Source organism: Ixodes scapularis, unplaced genomic scaffold (genome assembly GCF_016920785.2).
Source record: "Ixodes scapularis isolate PalLabHiFi unplaced genomic scaffold, ASM1692078v2 PGA_scaffold11__112_contigs__length_91849675, whole genome shotgun sequence".
NCBI classification, from domain to species: domain Eukaryota; kingdom Metazoa; phylum Arthropoda; class Arachnida; order Ixodida; family Ixodidae; genus Ixodes; species Ixodes scapularis.
The window spans coordinates 37,524,380-37,539,847 of NW_024609837.1; the positions used below are offsets into that span (position 1 = coordinate 37,524,380).

The 15,468-nt window shown below is 44.5% G+C and overlaps 1 pseudogene; it reads left to right on the forward strand.

Moving 5' to 3' along the window:
- Positions 1 to 15,468, forward strand: part of LOC121835049 — a 61,944-nt pseudogene that overhangs the window by 197 nt on the left and 46,279 nt on the right.

Genomic DNA, 15,468 nt, shown 5'->3' on the forward strand with positions numbered 1-15,468 from the left:
CGTGACACCCCCGAGGTCACGTGACTCCCCCCTCCCTTCCCGAGGTTACATGACCCCCCCTCCCCTCAGTACCGTTCCCTCCTCCTCCTCAGAGCTGCTCTATAATTCGGCGTTACAGGGAGTTGAAAACGGTTTTCACTTTTTCTCCCTACCCTCCCTACGCTGCAATTCGATTTAACTTCCCCATTTCCGCGTTCTCCCTGCTTTGCTTCCGACACCTGTCGTTCCCCATTTCATTCCCATTTCTTGCCTCGCCTACCATTTCCTTTTCTCCCTACTCGCTCAATGTGACGGCCATAAAGCACCAGTCCGTCCACATAAAATAGATAAAAACAGTACCGTCTGCTGCTACGAAAATGAAACAAATGTTGAAAACGCGTGAGGAAAAAAAAGAAAAAAAACTACTATGGCGACACTCTGAATAGTTTAGCGGAAACAGAAGGAGAGCCACGAATTGACAAAAACCTTCTCCCTTTCTTCGTTCAGCGCAAAAAAGAAATAGAGAAACTGGGAAAAAATTAAAGCGAGTAGAGTGCGCGTTTGTTCGCTTCTTCGGCGGACGTGAGACGCCTACCAGCTTAGACATCTTCTTTACCGAATGTTCCTGTTTCGGATTTCCATTTCCAGGGCTGCAATTCTGTCGTTTTTTGCTTTTTTGGGGTCGCCGAGTGTGATTTATTCCTTTAGTCTGCCGGTCTTCCTGTTAGCTTCTTTTTTTAAAGAGTTAGCATAAGAACGCTCGCTTTGACGAACACCCGTCGGTGTCTTCCGTTTGTCAGTCGTTGCGTGCGACGTCTCCATTGTTCCAAAGCGCTGATGTGAGCACGCGTCAACCTCTCCCTTTCTCCCCGGCGCTGACAAACCGACAGACACTGCCGGGTTTTCGCCAAAACGAGCCCTTACGTTTTCAGAAAAATCACTCGCACAGCTGGTGTGGAGGCAGGCAGGAGGAGTCGCCGCCCAACACCTCCTAGATAACAAATCCGAAGTGCTGAGTGAGATGTCGACATCAGAAAAGGCCAACGCTGAACACAGATTGGAAACGAGTGCCGCATTAGCGCTCGTCTTTGAGCCAAGTTTATGTCGAACGTTGACGCAATGTGGTCTCCAATCTGTGCCCAGCATTGGTCTTTCATGATGACGCCATTTCATTCAAATGTACGGCTTAGTATTCTAGGAGGTGTTTCGCCGCGACGCGGTGGAATGCTGGCGTGCTCAGTTATTGCTCTGCTCTCGCCGTTTGTTCTTCGCTCTGGTTTCCGTAGTGGCGGTGCGTGGGCTGTGATGTGTGTGAGTAGTTAAAAGGATGAATGGCAGTTCACTCCACAAGTGATATGAATGCGGATCCTTCTACGAGTGGTATAAATGGGGTTCTTTCCAAGAGTGATGTGTATGACCGCATCCAAGGGCGTCGAGGTACTCTAACAGGCGGAGCACAGAAAAGGGGGCGAGAACAATTACAGAAAGATCCATACGTGGATTCGTGGGAAATCTGTTAGCATGACCCTTTGGAAACGGCACACACTTCCCTCTTTGGAAAACGCTAACACTGACCCCATAACGAGGCCAAAAAAGGCAGCAAAGAAATAAAGGAAGCAAAAAAGAAAAGCCAAAAGAAAAATGTGAGGGGGTGAGCGTTAGCGTTTCCCAAAGGGGTGCGTGTGTGGCGTTTCCAAAGGTCATGCTAATCCATTTCTGAATAATCCACCTATACATCTTCCTGTAATTTTCTTTCTTATATTTGGCATAACTTTTACACTTTTCGCACCCACATGGCCTGTATTCGTTCTTCTCAACCTTAGTTTTCATTCGATGTCTCCAGCTGCACGGAGTCTCACCTTGCGATGAGCAGCAGAGGACTCTACGATCATTCTTAACCAATCAGAGTTTGTGTGTGTTACATGACCTTCAGGAAAGGCACAGCGATCCCCGAGGTGAGTAGTCGCGTTATGAGTTCACAACACTGGATTTGGGGGGGGGGGGGGGGGGGGGGGGGGGGGGCTGGGATGGCTTGTTGAATTCCGCTGCACTCCTTTACGAGGCGAAACGGAGTGTACACTGAAGAGTGAAAGGAAATTTGTACATGGCGGCGCGACCGACTTTTTGTTACCAGAATTTAAGAAGAACGCTATTGTTCGAGCTTATTTCGTCTTCTAATGCTGGCCACGGTTAACTACACTGCTTTCGAACACGCGGCCCTCGACTGTCCAGGACGCCACCGCAAGTATCCTCTGGCTGCGAGGTCCGGAAAACGTAGGTCTACTCTCATGATGTTTTAACTTATTTGGCACCAATATCTTGCTCTTTTATGTGATCGTTGTCTTGTCTGACATACCGTAACGACACAAGTATTTCTTAAAATTCTCCTATAAAAATTGTCGGGAAAGCATAATCGAATCAACCGCATGAAAACGATTTCCTTTCAAGACGTATTGAGCTCGAGAAAGGAGAGAGTGAATTGAGCGACATAGAAACAATCGTGGGCTAATTTTCTAGTTCTATTGAAAGAATCAAACATGTTTGCAGAATGGTGGCACTTGAAATCTTCTAATCATGCTAAGTACAGTTGCATGAACAAATCAAAGTTAAAGACGTAACTGGCAAAACAGATATTTCACTAAAGGGTGATTTCATCTCAAATCACGCAAGAACAAATGGTGGACCCTTAAAAATGTATGGAAAAAAGATATGATGGTGGAAAGCGTGTAACTTGACTAAACAGCAAATCAGAACTACGGACTATTTTTTGCTCCTGAGTTTTGGGCTTCGACAGGGCGGTCATGCCACTTTTGCAGTATTCGCGAGTGACGCTACTTGGAGTCTCGAAAAAGTTTGATTCTTCTTTTTTCACAACAAATAGAGCTTTTTTGCTGCATTAAAAGTTCATGTAGAAAAGGGAAAGTTCTGTAAAAGTGTACTTTAAATTTTACTCTCTGAAATACAAATTTTTGAATATTGCACCTTTGACAATAATAGGCCAAGTTTATATCGAGCTAGCTTCCGATGTACCATTAATTAAGGCATAAAACATATAAGATGAAAGCTTGTGTTAAAGCCAATTTAATTATTATATATTGTTGATTTAGCTATATTTATATAGAAGAAATGCTGACCTTTATCTTTAAACTTCAACTTTCTACTTTAATCTGTAAACGTGAAATTTTAACCTTAAATTTAAACTTTAAAAGAAATTCTAGAAATACAATATTTAAGGTTATCAAACATCGGTATTTTTATTTTGATCAAATTACTATATGAAAATGTTTTATTAGTTTTTATATATGCTATAAATATTATTTGAAAACATATTTTCCTGATATTAAGCAGTGCGTTTAAAAAGAAGACATATTTTTACCTCCATCGAAACATGAAAGGATATGGGCCGTTGCGAAATCTCTTACATAATTATTATTATATATGCATTTAACGTGAACATAGCATTATAATATACCTCATGTTTGATTTAGTAAAAAATAGGCTTGCTTGGTATGTTATAATTTAAAAAAAACACAAAAAACGTTTGTGCACATGCCTATGTTCACTTATAAGATTTTAAGATTAACAACTCTTTAAATAAACCTATTGAAACGTCGTAGTTTAAGAAGCATAAAAATTAAGTCTTACAAACCTCTACGTCAGGCTATAAAGGGGCGACATAAATTATTTTCAGAAATCTAGCGGACCGAGTCCGAATGTTGACTTCTTTCATACAGCCGCATTTTAATGTATACTGGCGAGGCTCGTTCAAAACTTCTTGATTTTTTTTTTTATTTGAGGCAAGAACGAAGAATGGAAATAAATAATGGAAATGCATAACAATACATAGCATTTTCGGTATTATAAGTTCACAGTTACGTTTACGGTGTTAAAATAAATAAGCGATCTTATGTAAGGTTAACACTGGAGGCTTGGTGCTTGAGAACTCTCCCCACGCCATAACACGCACTTTTGCCGTGTCCTGTAGCTTCCAAAATCTTTTGGTCACTCCTGGTCTCTTCGCCATCTCGTACAGTTAAAACTTATTTCGGGAATGACTTGCCTGCCCGTCGGAGACGTGGACACGTTTTGCAAATATCGGAATGTTTTCTTCCAGCCGCTGTTCAACTGTGCGCAAAGCGAACGGTGGGTGTGCTGTATTGTGCTCGATGTCGTCGCTGACAACTCCGGAGCTGTAGATTTCCCACTCTGTTGTAGCGATGCGGGTAAATATAGACACATCAAAGCTATTTTCCGCTCCCTAAAGAACGACGCTCCAATTTTCCACAAAATAAAAATGCAATACAATGGTACGAGCCTTGAGATGCGATATTTCTGAGCTTATAGCGAGCTGCTGAACATGTTGGATGGATGAATGGAGGAATTACTTTGTTGCGCACTTTCTGAGCTCATTGCAAACTGTGTTACTTCTCATTTGGTTCTTTAGCAGTTCGCCAGATTCCCACCAAAGTACTTTGACATATTCGTCCTCCTTCATTGGCAATGATTCCATGGTTAAACCCTATCTTTTTGAACACAGCTTATAGGACTGGAAAACGCACCCCTTAGTTGGATTATCACACAGGCAAAGTCTCTTCATGTCTTCAGGACTGAATTCTCAGTCACCCACGTTTAATATAATCAAGAGTAGTTGCGCCCTTTCTCGGTGTTGGTTAACTCTGTCTTACAAACCGGGATGAGACACCAGTTCTATGGACAGCATAAAATTTGCCAGGAAAGCAAAACGAGATGGAAAGGCAGCCGCTCGCGAAGGTGGTCAAACGTGAGCTTTAGCTATGGTAGCGCCTCCTGGAAATCACAGGTTGTCTATAGCTTCTTCCTTTCTATCACGTGCATGAATCTTCATATGATAGTCGTTTCTAGTGTTCATAGTGACTATGTCTGCACTAATCAAACATTCACCACAGCTATCTCAAAAGGCGATGCGACACTCATTGAGTTAAAAAGGGTGGCGACATGTCTGTGCCCGCAAGGCTTCTGGATTGCCTTTTTGTTTCCACTTTCCGATGAAAAAAAAAAGACAGCCAATGCAGCTTACGAGAACATTAAAGGTACGTATATCCCCACAAGAACACGAAATATAAAAACGGCGTAATTAGGGAAGACTCGCACAATGCACAAAATGAAAAGCTAGCGCCGAAGTGGCTGGATGCTATCAGAAATGATAGTTTCACCTAATGTCATCTAATGAGGTTTGGAACCTTACGTTGGGTTTCCCAAACACAAAAATGCCAAGAGTAAAGGCGGATATTGCCAGGTTTTGACAAGCCTAGCTTAGCCATCGTGTAAAGGCAGTAAGTAGTTTTAAGAAAGAAAACAATTCATGCACGCTCATTGACGTGCTGGGTGGGCCGTCGCTTTCAAATGTTTTCCCCCACAAGTTTTCTATTAACTCACGGAAAAATTTTAAAACGTCCGATATGTTTGTAATCTCGTAAACAACATTTCTACAATGTGTAAACAGTTTCGACTTTTTAGGTTACTAAGTAAGCAAACTGAACTTTCGGCAGAACTCTTTAACATATACGAATAATAGTATCAATGTATATGTTTTGCCGAACTGTGCATGGATTCAAGAACCCATAAAAACTATGACCATGTTACAAAAGTATAACTCATATTAAAGTAAAAAAAAGACAGACAATTGTTACGTAGATTGTGGTAAAAACGTCTCTTCTTTTCAAACGCACTGCTCAAATTTGACAAAGCCATTTATTAACCATTTGAATAGACTTAGATAAAATATTTCATTTGATATATTTCTTATGTCTTAAATAATTGCACATCGCACTCCATCTCGGTTGAAACTTTGCCCTTTATTGTCAAAGGTGCCAGATTCAATAACTTTTATTTTATGAAATAAAATTAAAAAAAAAAAAACTTTCAGGGAATTTTAACCCTTCTATACACAGTATTAAATCATGAAAAAAAGTTGTGATTGTTGTAAAAAAGATAATCTAAACGTTGCGAGACTCCAAAATGTGTCACTCGTGCAAGTTGAAAAATATCGCAAGACTTACGTTCGGCCCTTTCAAAGCCCAAAACTCAAGTACAATAAAACTTGCGTTGCTGTGATTTGCCGTTTTGTTCTAGTCACTCATTTTTCACCAATATATATTTTTTACGGAATGTTTTTACGACTTATCCTGTTTTCTTGCACGATTTGAGAGGAAATCAACCTAATAGCATATAAGACGAGATTCCTTTATTAGGAAATCTTTAGGTGCTGCTGAAAGGCGGTGTTCTGCGTTGCTGTGCAACGCAGAACACCGCCGCTGTATATGTTTTTGTCCTAAAATATATTCCTCCCCCCCTCTTTCCCCTCCTGTATTGGCCCTCGAAGTATCGGGGGGTGAGGAATGGGAATATCTACTCCCCGCACTCCCCACCACCACTCAAATGAGTCTGAGACTCTGGTTGTAGTAATCGGAATGTTTGTCCACAAGCAAACATCTCTCTATGATTCTTTGGTGCGATCATCTCCAATGGCCAGTGTATATCCTGCAAACAATTCTGATCAGTTATCAATCTTTAGGGAAATTGAAGTCGGTCTTTCCTGAACTATAACAACTTAAAATAATCAAAGATACAAAAAGATATGGTAAGGTTCACCGAAAACCTAGGAAGCCCCAACAATCCCGCTATATATCGGTTCCTACCACAGTGATATGCCCAGGCAGCATAAAATACGGTTGAAATGTGTTTCTTAAGACGCACACGGACTCACACACACAAACACAAGCCCACTCAGACACGCTCACGAGCGCACGCTCGCGAGCGCACACACATACACCTACACGCTTATACAACATTCCCTAAAACAAGCACGCATAAGGAACCTAATGTGAACATGAATTAAGAAGAGAAAAAAAGAAAGAGTTTGACCGGCGGCCTCTCGATTGAGACGCCACGAAAACCACGAAGTGGCTTCACCTTAACGAGCTGCCGCTGCGTTTATTGGTGCTCGTAAAAATCCAAACAAACGTATAAACAAATATGAAAAGGAAAACACCGGCAGTGGTGAACGGCTATAAAGCGAGCAATGTGAAGAAGTGTTGAAGTAAACCGGGTCGAAAAAAAAAAAAATATTACTGAAGGAAAGACAGGAACGAGACAACCATTCCACCGGGACCTTCGTCGTGTTGCTCAGGAGCATAAACCTGTCTTTGCGTTGGACCATAAAACTTTTCTCCTCGCTAGTCGCGTAACGGTTCCGGAGGTGCGAACTATCCAGGCGGCGGCGCAGCATCAGAATGTAACAACCCAGCCCGCAATCTATCCTTCGAGTAAGAGACGCACGACCAAAACACAAAAGGAAGTGGGGAAGAAAAAAACTAAGCAATCTGCTAAAAAAAAATTGACAACAAGAAATGCAGTACCGTCAAAAGAAAAACGACCTGCTCCAAATATACACCCCTCTTGTTTTGGTAACAAGAGAAGCGTAGTCGGTGACAACTTAAGAAATGGAGGGTGCGGCGAGTCCAGCACGTTTTATTGTTGTTTCCCAATTAATAACTCAACAAGTTCCGCAGTTAATAAGGCTGCGGCGTTAAGTTAGGGAAGTGCCGAAGTACGATCGAACCAGGAGGCGTGACCATACATCCAAAGCTGTGTTTTCTAAGCTGTCGGGGAACATACCAGATACTTTAGGCGGAGGGCTAGTAAAGTGGGCGCCGTTTGCGTTCTCGTCGATTTGTGATCAGAGTTGGCTTTTCGGTCGTAAGTTCCGCGATAGCACAAGATATACATCTAAGGGCGACCGGAACGTTCAACTGTTCCACGAAGAGAGATTGTCGTGTTTGCCTATATTATAGGTGATTTCGTGTATTCTGTTATGCCGAAGGACAAAAAGGGAAACGGCAGGGCGTATCTTTTTGAACAGTCCGTCTTTCAGTACGCGCATCGTGGCTTCCCGCCGTCGAAGCGTTGTCGAAACGAGTTTCCGCCGTAAACGGGACAACTTGAGCTCGTCCCTTCTAGTCTCAGCTTGTGAGTTACTAAAACTGCAAGACTGTTGATGTTTTTTTTTGTTTTTTTTTTAAGCTTAAACTTAATGATTGAACGATGAAGGAACAAATGAAAACGGTAAAGAAGCTCGTAAAGTTTCACAACGAATAACCGATGCGCCTGTAAAAGGAGTTCATTTGAGAAGGAATTGACGAGAAAGTCGTACCATCCACTTTCTTGCAGAATATGCTCATTTAGAAAAACAAATTAATGAGGAAAATATGGGGTTCCACACATCCCCTAATGAAAAAAAAAAAAGTGAAAGCTGCTTACAACTCCCTGTAACGCCGAATTAGAGCGCAGCTCTTGAGGAGGAGGAGGAGGGAAGGGCACTGGGGGGGGGGGTTAAACTAACCAGGGGGTGGTCACGTGACCCCCAATGCCGATGATGTCATCACTGAGGTCACTGATGACGTCATCATTGACGATCACGATGCGGGTACCGATGACGTCATCAGTGACGTCGCTGATGACGTCATCAGTGATGATGACGATGACGATGCGGACGTCGGTAACGTCATCAGTGATGATGACGATGACGATGCGGACGTCGGTAACGTCATCATTGATGATGACGATGCGGATGCCGGTGACGTCATCAGTGATGATGACGATGCGGATGGCGGTGACGTCATCAGTGACGATGACGATGACGATGTGGATGCCGGTGACGACATCAGTGACGTCACTGATGACGTCATCAGTGATGATGACGATGACGATGCGGAGGTCGGTAACGTCATCAGTGATGATGACGATGACGATGCGGATGCCGGTGACGTCGTCAGTGATGATGACGATGACGATGTGGATGCCGGTGACGTCATCAGTGATTATGACGATGACGATGTGGATGCCGGTGACGTCATCAGTGACGATGACGTCATTGGGGGTCACGCGACATCGGCGGGGGTCACGTGACCTCAGGGGAGTCACGTGACTTCGGGGGGTCACGTGACCTCGGGGGGGGGGGGGGTCACGTGCCCCCCACGAGGTCACGTGACCCCGGTGGGGGGCTCGCGCGGTGCATTATGGGACATTTCCCATGATGCACCGGGGTCACGTGACCTTGGGGGGTCACGTGCCCCCCCACGAGGTCACGTGACCCCGGTGGGGGGCTCGCGCGGTGCATTATGGGACATTTCCCACGATGCACCGCGCGGTTACGCCGACGGCGACGCCGACGGCGACGCCAACGGCGACGCCAACGGCGACGGCGACGCCGACGGCGACGCCGACGCCGACGGCGACGCCGACGCCGACGGCGACGCCGACGCCGCTCAAGTTGGAAACGGGCCCCTAAGAGCTGCGCTCTAAAAAAGAAAGATTCGATGTCGTGTTTGTTAGCCGTGTTGATCTGTGTACTGTACGATTCTAGCCAACAACATCCTTAAAACTCCGGTAATGTTGAGAATACATTACTCAAAATACAGCATGCCGAATGGGTCATACAGAAACGGTTTGCACACATGTCCGAACTGTACAAATGTGTGAAACAAACATACTTAGAGCAGGCCCCAGGTGTGTGCACAGAAACTTGCGTCACCATGTCTACAGTCAACATCGTATTTTTTGTGTAATGTATTGGTAGTGGACGTTGTAATGTACGAGCTGTGGGAGACAAGGTGAGTATAATCAAATTACGAACAGTATACGCCCGACGTAAGTACAGGATCTTCTCCCTATATCACTTCGTATGTTTGTTCCCGTTGTATTGGGCGGGAAAAGAGTTGTTTCGCGTGGGTGGTACGTTGTGTTTTCAAAACTGAAGACGTGCTCTTGCCTCTTGTTAGTGACCTTTAGCAAATCGTTACCGTATTCTGCAGGCCGTACTGCGGGAGCCGTTTAGGCATGCTTTTCAGCGCGCGCCAGATGTTCAAAGCATCAGCCGGGCGCGCGCTTAAAAAGCATGCTTCAGAGGCTCCGCTAGTGCTGCGCGGGGAACGTTGTAACGGTTTGCCGAAGCACGGCCACTCGATTTCGAGTGGCTGTGGTTGAAGTACATATTAGGCCTCGAGAGTTATGTTTTACCCAACCTAACAGTATCATCGTTCTCGAGCTGCTGTGCGTGTTGCACTCGTGACAGCAAGCGTGGCCGAACTTTTCTCCGATCGATCACCGCTCAAAGCGGCATGGTTTGGGACGCCGAACGCAAACATCGACCGAGCGTGTAATCGCGACACGTGCAAGTGCAAGCACCCTGGCGCGAAAGGTAACAATGCACGGCGAGACATTATATGTCAAAATAATGCGCGAAGGGAAGACGGATCGCGACTCGAAAGACCAAGAATTTGCATCGCCGACAGCGCTCACGGGCCGGGTAAACAACGATGGTTCTAGACTACCAGGTTTTTGCTTTTTTTTTTCGTTTTTGCTTCTTGAATATCGTTTTCGGGTGCATATGGGATTCATGTTTGTGAGTGTGTGTGTGACAGATTGTTTGGAAGAATATTTTTGAAATAAATTGTGGGAGTAAGCACGACTGTCTAGGAACAGCATCGACCTACTGGCTGGGGAACTGAGACGAACGAGAGGACGAGGGCGCGGGCACATGTGAACGCCGTGCTTTGTTTGGAATGATTAGTCGGTAGACCTAAAGCTAGCTGCTTTTGGGTCCATCGCCATAGCCTACCCTATACTCACAAAGCCTGGCAGTTCGACGACGGAGCCATAGAGTGCCCGGTCGCAGATTTGGAGCGCGAGGATCTAGTAGCACAGAGCATTAAACAACCATTTCTTGGGGAACCTTGACGTCAGCGCAAAGTTTCTGCAGCGGCGAGGACCCGAAACACACTTCTTGTGTATTTGGGGTCCGCTGCGAGACGCCGCAGCGGGGTGAGACGCCACGCAACGGTGTCTCGTCGCAGCGGGATGCCAGTCACATGGCTCTCCTCTCATCCGTTGTCTGCCGCTCCACCTTTTCCATTTCGGCGACCGGTTCTCGTGGCGATCTGGCAGGCTTTGTCAGTACAAAAGAGGCTATGCCACTGCACTCGCCGAACGGGCTGGAATACGGAAGCCAAAGACAGGACGCCGGCGTCTCGCGTTTTAACAGTTTCCACCAGTGCAGGGGAGACAAAGGCTGCTAGCTTTAGGTCATTAATCGTTCCAAAAAAAGCTGAGCGAGCGTTCTGACGCCCCGGGCGCCCGCGTCTCATCCCGTCTATCACTTCTTCGGTGCATTGAAGAAAGATTTACGGTAATATTGGGTATTTCTTTGTCACTTTTCTTGCCTGTTTGCAAAAAATTACGAAGTCGCGAAGCAGTTAACGAGCTTACAGTAAAGAGTTGCAAGTAAAAAAAAGAAACGTACATGAAGCACGTCAAGCGGAAGATTTCTTAACGCGAGAGAAACTCGTAGGAGCGTCAGTTTGTTGCGTAGAATTCTATGAATAATCTTGGCAACGAAATTGTGTCGAAAATCATCGTTGCGTATTAGAGAGTTTCTTTCTGTAAATTGAGCTAGAAGACTTTAATTTCTCTCTGGCCATTATTAATATTTCGTTTTTTTAAGGACACGGTGGGGGGGGGGGGGGGGGATGAAACTCGCGCCCTTATTGGGTCCGTAAATATGACTGTCAGGTGGTTGTAAAGGACAATGACGATGAAGGGTTCAAGCTCCCATATTAGGAAGGACGTCTATATCTATACTTCGTTTCGTTGTAAATCAGTGCGCAGTCAGAACCTGCACCCGGTGTTTAAACGGAGACTCAAAAATCAATAAAACTAAGGTGGTTGCTTAAAAAAAAAAAAAAACTACAACAAGAAAGCTTCTTTCTGGTGTTTCAGCGAGGACTCAAAAATCACTAAAACTAAGGTAGTTGTCTAAACAAACAACAAGAAAACCTCGTTACGGAATTATTTTTTAGTCAAAGCGTACGCCAGGGAATAAAATAAAAAGGTCATACGAATTATCTAAATAACTAGCTAAAATTTACTAATTAATAATAAAATGTAAAATGTTTCCTTTTGTCGACAGAAGGAAACTCGGTGGGGCGTAACGCATGCTTCCAAAAGTACACAATCAGCAGCAAAGGCCATCGCAATGGCAGCTGATAGGACGTCAACGCAAGTCGCGTTTAGGTTTGAACTGTTAGTATCAAACATCCTGGCACGCAGATTTCCGCAGTAGACAAGACACAAAAGCCTATCTGGTCCAAAAGTGAACGTCACGCACAAATGAGGGAAAACAAACGAGAATTGATTATTTGATAAAAAAGTAAAACGAAAGAAAGTTTAGGTTGGGTTAGGACATATTTCAAAGGCTGCGCGCTGGTAGAACAGAAATATTGACTACATCAAGGAGGGAAGCACGATCCTTTTTTATTCTCGTGTGTGCCGTGGACACCTGCACGGATGTTTCCAATCGCCCCCCGAAGGCGAAACCATAAATCCCGGAACGGCCCATTTCAATTTCGCTGCTCGTTCAAGACGACGCTAAAGGACGGTGTGCGAAAAAGGAATAAACTACTGAATGTAGAAGTTCCGAAACAACAAATAAGATGAAACGTTAAAAAGTCTAGCATGCAAAAGAAAAAAAAGAAAGATTGCTTATTCTTGCACAAACGTTTAGATCTCCGGATGAAATATAGTTCGTCCCAAGCTCCCTCCTCATTAAAATTATTTTAATAAATAATAAAAGGAAAATGAAAGCCGTTTACATTTCTCTGTAACGCCGAATTAGAGCGCAGCTTTTGAGGAGGAGGAGGGGAAGGAACGGAATGGAGGCTATGCCCCTCCTCCTCTCCTGCTCGCCTCCCATTTAGGGGACAAATTTGCACTAAATTTAGCTGGAAAATTTTGCCGCTAGATTTTGCGAGGAAATATTTCCGCTAAATTTGGCAAGGAAAATTTTCGGCTAAGTTTACCGGGAAAATTTTTCCGCTAAATCTGTCGGGAAAATTTTTTTCGCTAGATTTAGTAGGGAAATTTTTCTTCTGGATTCAGGGGGGATATTTTTCCACTAAATTTAGCGGGGAATTTTTCCCGATAGATTTAGCGGGGAAACTTTTTCCGCTTGATTTAGCGGAGTAATTTTTCCGCTAATTTATCGGGAAAAAGTTTCCGCTAAATTTAGCGGAAACATTTACCCATAATGCACCGCGCGGTTACCCCGACGCCGAAGGCGACGCCGACGCCGCTCAAGCCGGAAACGGGCGCCCAAGAATTGCGCTCTAAAAACATCACAAGAAACACTGTATGCAGTGCTGTTTGTTTAAAGTCACCAAATAACGATATTTGAACATACACCAAAACCCTTTCGCTTAAAGTATAAAAAACAACGTGCAAATTTTTTTTAAAACACGACTCTGGAAGAAGAAGAAAGGCATTGTTTTGAGTTACTAGAATCGTTTGGTTTCCTTTTCTTGCAAGCGGTGGAGTAACGGAGGCTCTTTCGCGAATAGCTGCCTGGCTGTTGTAGGCGGCTTTGGCGCACCCCGCTGGGTGACGAAAACGAATTGCGACAAATAATATACACTTAAAAGATGGCTGCCTCGCTATAAACAAAGAGCGGGAGAATCGGAGAGAAAATTGCATATTTATTTTGAGCTTCTGTCGTAAATTAGTGTGTTTTTGATTTAAGCTTTCTTACTCGTGTCCCGTGAAACTCCTGATTACTACCAAGCTAGTATGCCCCCTTTCCGAGGAGTCTCCTAGGTTAGGAGTAAATTGAAATATTGTCATCGCAAAAAAAAAAAAAAATGTTTGTAAATAAACGGAATAATCTCCGGTGCATTGTGAAATCAATAAATGAATTATCGGCCCGAGGTTTGTATTGATATTTTTCTTACTTATTATTACTAAACGCTTCAACCCTCCACCTGTTTCTTTAAGGTTCATTTATTGTGTGGACGCTTATCGCTTAAAATATCTTGAGCTGTAGCATCATTTCTCCACGTCCTGTTAGGGTAAGGAAAAGCGGTGGTGACGACTACACAACATGTTCATCAACATTCGGCCAACGTCTTTATTGTTCGTTTTGCTGCCAGATAACCCCGCCGCCTCGCGGAAACATCAGCACACCACGGACGGCAGACAGGACGTTGCCTTGATAGGACAGCTTTCTTGAACGGAAAGAGCGAGACATTGTGTTGGGCGACACGTGTTGCCAGGCTCGATGGCTCAGTGATGACTGCCGTCGACCACTTCGACCCTACCTAGTAAAGCATAAGGGTTTCCTTTGCCTCTCTCTTGAACCGGAAGTACGTCCGTTGAAATCGCCATCTTGGGAACACCCCCTCACCTCCATACTTGTTCGCGTCGCCGTTGTGCGTGTGTGCAAGGATGCTTACACGAGAGTTATTCTGCATCGTCAAAGGTTCAACATACGAGTTCGCGTCGGCTTAGGAACACCGCTTGATGGCGCAGATAGACTTCGGAGTCGGCGTCTCGTTTGGCGTTTCTTGCAACCCGAAGTGAGGTCATTTCATTATCCTCTACTCACTCAAACAAACACCAGACGTCTGCTAAGCCTGGTTTTTGTGACCACGACCTGTTTTATAGGGCATTCTTGTGTTACATGGGAAAGGGCGGGGAGTTACTGGTGACTTGTTACGCTCTGGCTTTTCCTGAGGCATCGGAGAGTTAATGGCACTACTGTAAATACGAAAGCGCCAGTGGGCGAGGAACGTTTGTACAAATCGAAGCGATTATGCTTGAAACGGCCTCAGTGCATAAAATGGCGTCTCTAACATTAACACCTCGTACTAGTTTTTTTCGACTTTGAACCCCCGTCTACTTTGCAACCGAGGTCGAAGCAGTTGCGCACTATAGATGTTTAAAAGTACGACCCCCGAACGCCGCCATCTTGCCGGTGTATCAAGATTGACTTATAGACAAGCCTGGTTGGACGGCAGCTTGTGCCACCTACCGCTGTCCTGCTAGGTTGTGCTCACTGTTGCCAGACTGGCACTCTAAGAAAGTGTTTTTCGCGCAGAGTTGCTAGATCAGGTTTTGAAGCGTGAAAGCTCACAAACGTGTATGGATGTTTGCAAGCGAGTCTAGCCAATATAATTGGAGAATGCTCTGTTTCGGCTCCAGTCTGGCAACCGTTGGCACTCCTTGGCTAGGCTTGCCTATCAGACGATCTACTCTCGCCAACAGTAAGGTAGTGCCACCAGAGACCGTGCTTGCAACGCCTACACGCTATCTACACAGTGGAGTGCCTATGCCGTCAGGTTCTGCTCCTTTGCTTTCTTTTCTTGACACCGTTTTTTTTTTTTTTACTATATTTCTCTTTCTTTTTCTTCTATCAGTATTCCTTACTAAAATGAGGACCTTTAAAAACAAATATATCTTCAAAATAAAAAAGGCACACGTCCCGAAATGAAGACGAAAAACGTCAGCTCAAAAACGAATAAATGTTGCAAAATAAACACCACCAAAAAAAAAAATAATAGCTGGGTAAAATGAACAAATATAAACTATCTACCGTCTTTTCCGGAGTATACGAAGTCTAACAAA